Source organism: Tachypleus tridentatus, chromosome 2 (assembly GCF_004210375.1).
Source record: "Tachypleus tridentatus isolate NWPU-2018 chromosome 2, ASM421037v1, whole genome shotgun sequence".
NCBI lineage: Eukaryota > Metazoa > Arthropoda > Merostomata > Xiphosura > Limulidae > Tachypleus > Tachypleus tridentatus.
The window spans coordinates 6,738,193-6,746,019 of NC_134826.1; the positions used below are offsets into that span (position 1 = coordinate 6,738,193).

At 33.0% G+C, this 7,827-nt stretch overlaps 1 pseudogene across 1 annotated transcript; it reads right to left on the reverse strand.

The window, feature by feature from the left end:
• Positions 1 to 1,211: 1,211 nt before the first annotated feature.
• LOC143237589 (ras-related protein Rab-11B-like) lies at positions 1,212 to 7,504 on the reverse strand (annotated as a pseudogene). The gene is made up of 4 exons (XR_013020155.1): positions 7,458 to 7,504; positions 7,182 to 7,374; positions 3,882 to 3,962; positions 1,212 to 2,345 (listed from the first exon to the last, which is right to left on the reverse strand). The product of XR_013020155.1 is annotated as a ras-related protein Rab-11B-like (transcript).
• Between the last annotated feature and the right edge of the window lie 323 nt (positions 7,505 to 7,827).

A 7,827-nucleotide genomic window follows, 5' to 3' on the forward strand; every position in this document is an offset into this window, starting at 1 on the left:
TGAGTAGCTGGCCCTCTCAAGTCTACCACAGTTAAAAATTTGGAACAGTTAATGCCCTTCAGTTGCTTTCCCCAAATATTTCCAGATATGTTTATTTTACAAGTAATGCTATCATAATTCACTTCTTTACTACTTACTTTAACCACTAAATACTACGTCTGTTTTCAATTTACAATTTTTAAATATCTTAGTAAAAGAACAGGCTTGTAACCACAAGATTCAACTGATCATGAAGTTAGTCATTACTCTACAGAATAAACACATTTAAATCATAATTTTGCTGCACAATTTTCAAAGTTTACATGGTTTAGAATTATGCAAAATTACACCATATACAGAGGTGTCTCTAATTTTGAAACTATAGGACAGTAAGACAGTCAGTAAAGCCTACCACTAAGTCTAGTTTAATCAAACAGTGGTCAGTCAGTAAAGCCTACCACTAAGTCTAGTTTAATCAAACAGTGGTCAGTCAGTAAAGCCTACCACTAAGTCTAGTTTAATCAAACAGTGGTCAGTCAGTAAAGCCTACCACTAAGTCTAGTTTTATCAAACAGTGGTCAGTCAGTAAAGCCTACCACTAAGTCTAGTTTTATCAAACAGTGGAATTTAATTATCAATAGTAATAGTTGTGTTTTTACACATTGGTCATGAGGTCACATTCAGTCTACTGACATAACTTTTAAATTCTAATTCAAGTATTTCTTTCATATTTTTTATCTTAAGTTCTCAATGACAGAGAATTATTTTACATATCTGAAGAAATGTGTGTCAGTAGCCATTATTTTATAGTGTAGATGTAGCCGTACAAATATTTTGTTTAGCAACAACTCTTTGTAATATTTAATTAATTTAAACTAGATTTAAGAATAATATTAAATACTTAGAACAAGGTTTGTTTTTTAATATAATCGTGTAACACCACACAAGCCATCGTTAATTTTCAACTGACAGGTTCAAGGTCATAGTTCGTCATCACCACCCAATGGCAAATCTTGTAGTACTTCAATCAAATAGTAAAATTTTATCTTTTATAATGTACCTACAACCTGAAAGTTTAAGTAATGTTACTGAACACAGACTGACAAGGTGATTTTCAATCACTGACTTGTACTTATCTCATAATTTTATCAAACAGTTTTTTTCCCTCTTAAGTTCCCCACTTTAACATTTTTTTGGTAAATACCAGTATAATAAATTACAAACACATGTGATGACATTTATTTAATAACTAATTTATTTCAAAGCCTGCAATCAAGAAAAAACACCCAGAATTGAAAATATAGAATGCATCACGAATTAGTACTGTAAAGAGATATTTGTTTGGAAGATTACTTTCTAATAATTCACGATGTATTAAAGACAGGTAGTGCACCTATTTATTACATATGTCTGGTACATGTTTAATCTCAACATGATTAAAAGTTGAAGAATACATCAGTTCATTGTTACTCTTAAAAACAAAATTTTTTTTTATCTAAATTTACACTAATGTACAAGAAAGACATTACATAGGTGTCAAAGCTTAGAACATAAACTTTTGTCAATGCAAAATATAACAACTCTTGTGTAATAATAAGTAATCAAGATAGCTTAATAAGATTATCAACTTTGAATTAATAAAAACTAGCTTTCTTTCAATTTGTTCACAATAATATCCACCCAAGTAATTCAAATCTTTTGTCAATGATAAATGTATTAACAATACTACCAAATTTCATAAAGGAATGTGAACTAGAAATTACTTTGCCATTGCAGAAATAGAAGCAAATTCTATTCATTAAAAGTCACGTTACCAGTGATCTTGTCTCAATAGTCAGGCCAAATCACAGTTCGTCAGCAACGATAGTCAGATATTTCACATAAGCAGCTGGATGTAGCTATTTCTAGGGCTGGAAAACCAGCATGTTTAAAATGCAAGCATTACAGATACAAGATATTGAAATATATCATAAGGTATTTGTAGACACTCTTTAAGTTCTACAAACACATGTTTATCATCAAAACACAGGTCTGCTGCATTAGAAGTAATTTGTTTAACAGATTAAATGGAATTACAAACAAATTATAATGTACAAGGGGTAAGATGCTCTCTAAACAAGGACACTGAAGACTTATGGTACCTGTAGAAGGAAATCAGTTTGGTCAGACATAAATGAAAATAAAAGAGTGCACTAAAGGGGGTTCAAGACACGAGGGCTTCCTCTATGTCTGACAACACTGTTTTTTGCGTGTATCTGAGCTATCAGTTGGTGCAATAGAAATTGGTTTCACATCATCTCCTGATGGTGATGGGTCATTCTCAGCATCATTTCGGATCTGTTTCTGGGATACGATGCGATATATTTCTGGAAAAGAAATGAACACAAAGCAGCATTATATCATAAGTCCTCAAGTATTTCTTTCCATAAACAAGAAAGTAAAACCATCAATAAAATGAGAGATTTGTCCAATTCTAGGGAGTCCAGTGAATGTCGTTGTTCGGTAGGTTGATATACAGGACTCTGTACATCAATTTACAGAACGTTTAACAGCTTTATCCCATTCAAGTACAAAATTTGATTTTAATGTTTTTAAAATAACAAGGAACACAAACTTGAGAGATGGTGCTGTAACTATCACTACAAAAGTACAAGTTTTAATACAAAAACTATCACAGTATATCCATTTTCAACTGTTTTTACTTTATGCTCAACTAAAGCTAAAGCAGTTCTTAATTTAAATACAAAGTAACTAAAATAGAATGGTATCACCTTAGTTTCAAAACTTAATATAATTTCTAAAATAAGACAAATATATAAAGCAACTACATATGGGAAAATCATAATCAACATATGAGCAATAGGTTGAGAATTGTCAAATATATGACAGGAAGAGAAATACCAAAAAACAAAAGGACCCATAAAGCTGTAGTAATATGCTGATAGTTAGGGTTAATCTATTCACAACTTCAGAGCAAACTTCAGCCCAAATTATCCTCACTGTGAAATGACAAAAGTATGAAACACGTTATTTGAAGAGACTACTACAGATTATAAAACATGGTTTCCTAAAACTGGGGACTGTGTTATTTTCACGTGTAAAAGTTTGCAAGTTCTCTTTGTATTAAATCAACGGGTATGGTAAGGCTAAATAGAACTGGCCTACTATCAGAGAAAGGTAAATTTACTTATAATGCTACAAGTACTGAAACATTTATACAAACTATATATGTATGTAAATTCACTAACAGTTGTTACAGACTGAGGTGCTTGTCACAAACACATGACAAGTCTTAGATGTAGTAGCTCATCAGGTGCTTGTCACAAACACATGACAAGTCTTAGATGTTGTAGCTCATCAGGTGCTTGTCACAAACACATGAGACAAGTCTTAGATGTTGTAGCTCATCAGGTGCTTGTCACAAACACATGAGACAAGTCTTAGATGTTGTAGCTCATCAGGTGCTTGTCACAAACACATGACAAGTCTTAGATGTAGTAGCTCATCAGGTGCTTGTCACAAACACATGACAAGTGTTAGATGTAGTAGCTCATCAGGTGCTTGTCACAAACACATGACAAGTGTTAGATGTACTAGCTCATCAGGTGCTTGTCACAAACACATGACAAGTGTTAGATGTACTAGCTCATCAGGTGCTTGTCACAAACACATGACAAGTGTTAGATGTACTAGCTCATCAGGTGCTTGTCACAAACACATGACAAGTGTTAGATGTACTAGCTCATCAGGTGCTTGTCACAAACACATGACAAGTCTTAGATGTAGTAGCTCAAATCATTTTCTCATATGCAGGTACAATAATGAAATTATATGTTACTTCTGTTTGTAAACAGTCTGTAGACTGGTTAAAGGCAGAAAAAGATAATTGGATGTTACATTACCTGTTAGGATTTGTTGAAATGCAGATTCCACATTTGTAGAATCCAAAGCAGATGTCTCAATAAAGGACAAATTATTTTTCTCTGAAATAAAATAATTTTAAGTTGATGCACAGAAAAATGAAACTGAAATTCTGGTTAATTTGACATCTTCTCACTTAACAGTAATATAAAAAGGTTAAATTTAATCTTTCAACAAGTGTGGCCTATTCAATCCACCATTTCTTTAAATGCAAAAGAACATGATGTTATCAGTACAATATCATAAATTTTACTCTGGTTTTTATGAAAATTACAAAGACCTGCTCACATGCATCTGTTGAAAAGTAACAAGGACAGTATGAAATCTAACATGTATCTTCTCTTAAAATTAACTTGTTGCACTTAGCACAACACAGTGACTATCTATTAGTTCTACATAATATTCTAGAAAACCTGTACCATATACATGTAAGACGGTCAAGAATACATCACATAACACTTTCAACAATTTTGTGAACATTTTAAAACAGCATGTGAAATACTTCATTGGCATTACACATTAAACCTAACTAAACTTACCTGATGTCTTGCCACACGAGAACACTTACACAGCTTTCAAACATGTAACTTAAACATTTTTAGGAATGACCATAATGGTTAAAAATACTATTAAAAGATCTCTGGATCATGGCTTCTCCCAAATCTTACAAACTTTATATTAAATTCTTTTGTACATTTCTCAATAAATTCAATTTAACTACTTTCATACCAAACTGTAAATTACTGTTCACATAATTCTCATGTATTTTAATGTTGACAACTTATAACTACTCTACACAACCATATTTTAAATGTTACCTGTAACCATTTAAGTCAGTAATTGTTCAGACATTACAAAAGAATGGAAGTGACAGGTAATAATTAAAAGTGGACAATTAACCCAATTACTTATGAGCAAAGAACTAGTATAGCATGAAACAACTGAGTAATCTTTCAGTTAAATCTCCTAATGCCACAAATATGGCCAACTATCTAATGTAACATTTACAATTACTTCAACTGCCCAATAATCAAAATACTGCCATTATGAGTTTCCACTAATTCATGTTCAACTTAACTGATTAGTGCTGAAAATCATGAAAACAATCAATCAAAGAATACCACACATTAATACTACTCTCATTTTTACAATACTCCAAAAAATCAGAATATTGCCTTGAAGCAAAATGGACACTCTGTGTACTATTGACAGTGGGTACTGAAATCCAATTTTATCATTACCTTCTGTGTTTAATTGAAGTTTATTCATCTTTGGTATAGCATGGTATGGGGATTATGTGGCACTGTTTTGTGATTTGAGGATCTCAAGTTCAATATCTGTTACCTCAAGGTTTCACACCCTTTCATTGGTGAGGATATTATGTGTTTCTAGAAATGAAACTAAGAATATCTGCCATTGTCACCAATTCTGAACTGGTGCCTAAAGTGAAGGTAACCAACAACTCTCGGACTACTTTAAATAAAGTGTATATTTACAGTTTTTTAATACTGATATGTCTCTGAAAAAATGCACAACTGTATAATTTAATGTTGGATACATTAACATTTTCAATTTTAATTTCATTATTTGGTGTTAAGTATACTTCAAGTTTACTTTCTCCCTGCTGTACATGTTTTATGTTTGTAACAACACACCTCTTATTTCCTACATGTGTGTGTTCTGGAAACTAAGAGTCTGATAACAAACCAGACAGCATTCCCAAACCACTTCTGTCATAATAATACAAATCAGTTTTTAATAAATTGATACTTGGCACAACTTAATTAATATATCCATGTTATACTGCTTTCACATTCAATATAAAAAACATGTTTTATAACTAATAGCATACAAACAAGTTCCAATTGCAATATACTGTTACGAAGGGAAGAAATCTTCTAATATACTTCAGTAAGTGAATTATCTACAGAAGAGTCTCCTCAGAGCTGTACACAACCAAAAGTTTGAACTTGATTTCTTTGTGAATAATACTAAATAAAAGTTATAAAATAACAATATATTAGTCATGAAATTTTAAATAAAACAGTTGTTGTAATACAGTTAGAACATATTATTTTATATAAATTTATAATTCACCTGACACCTGAAAAGTGCTCAGAGATCCTGATAGGATTAATGTACAGTTAAACTATTACACTTAACTCAGCTAGCTTATGTTTTTCAGGACAATTTTAGTAATTTAAAACATACATGTCACAACATGAAAAACCCTTATTCATGCATGCTTTAACAGTTGAAAATAGATCATTTATAGACCAAAATAAATTTGTCACAGAAGCTGGAAAAGTATATACAGTGGAGCGCCATTAAGCCACGGACCAGTAAACCGCGAAATCGCTTAAGCCGCTGTAGCAAGCCTTGTGAGCGAGGATTATCGCGGCTCACCGCTAATTTAAGAACGTGTAAAAACACGGCCTACGAATTTAATCCTGGCTTTATAACTTCAAGGGGATATTTAAAAAGGATTTGCTTTAATTTGGGAAATAAATAAAATATATTACAATAGAAATCGACCGTTAATCTACCTTATCCGCTCTCTATGTCAGCTTTATGGAGGCTGCCATTGTTACCGAATCACACCTCTCCATACATTAAAGTTAATCCGCGGTAAATCCGTGTAAAAAGTGATCAATAATTTAAGTATTATTTTTAATTCGATAATCCAATATAATGATCACGCAATGGCCCGGATGAGGCTCCTCGGCAGAGCTGTTGGCGACTTCGGCTTTTCAGTCACAAAGGTTTAAGCAGGTTGGTCCCCCAAATACTGCGGCTTAACGGCGCTCCACTGTATTCTGTATTTATTTCTAGTATGAATACCCATTAGTTTTAAATCAGGAAAATAACAAACAAATGATAAAAGTTTGAAGTGTGTTTATGTTTTGACTTGTTCTCAAAAACAGACATGGGTTATTCTGAATGTAGAACAACAAAAACAGACATGGGTTATTCTGAATGTAGAACAACAAAAACAGACATGGGTTATTCTGAATTTAGAACAACAAAAACAGACATGGGTTATTCTGAATTTAGAACAACAAAAACAGACATGGGTTATTCTGAATTTAGAACAACAAAAACAGACATGGGTTATTCTGAATTTAGAACAACAAAAACAGACATGGGTTATTCTGAATTTAGAACAACAAAAGCAGACATGGGTTATTCTGAATTTAGAACAACAAAAACAGACATGGGTTATTCTGAATTTAGAATAACAAAATACAAACATGTACGTATATAAAAGATACACCTCTTACCTGCAAAAGCCCTAGCCTCATCAGTTGGTACAGCTCTTAAGTGCCGTAAATCACTCTTATTTCCAACTAGCATAATGACAATATTTTGATCAGCATGGTCCGTAGCTCCTTTAGCCAACGCTCCACGTTCTCATAGGTTAAATGTTTAGCTATATCATACACTAGTAGTGCCCCAACAGCCCCACGGTAATATCTGAAAGAGCACACATAATTACTTCACTTACAGTAACTGTGAGAAGTGCTTTAAGAACACACTCTCTATGTAATACCAATTACCTTACTGAACATACTGTCTCTAACACCAAAAACTCTACTGAACACATGCTGCTAGAGCTGTCTGTGTGACCCCAATGAGCCTACTGAACACATTCTTTTAGAGTTGTGTGTAACATCAAGAACCCCATTGACCACTGAACACATACTGTTAGAGCTGTCTGTGTGAACCCAACAGACCTACTGAACACATACTGTTAGAGCTGTCTGTGTGAACCCAATGGACCTACTGAACACATACTGTTAGAGCTGTCTGTGTGAACCCAACGGACCTACTGAACACATACTGTTAGAGCTGTCTGTGTGAACCCAACGGACCTACTGAACACATACTGTTAGAGCTATCTGTGTGAACCCAACTCTTTCACAGCTA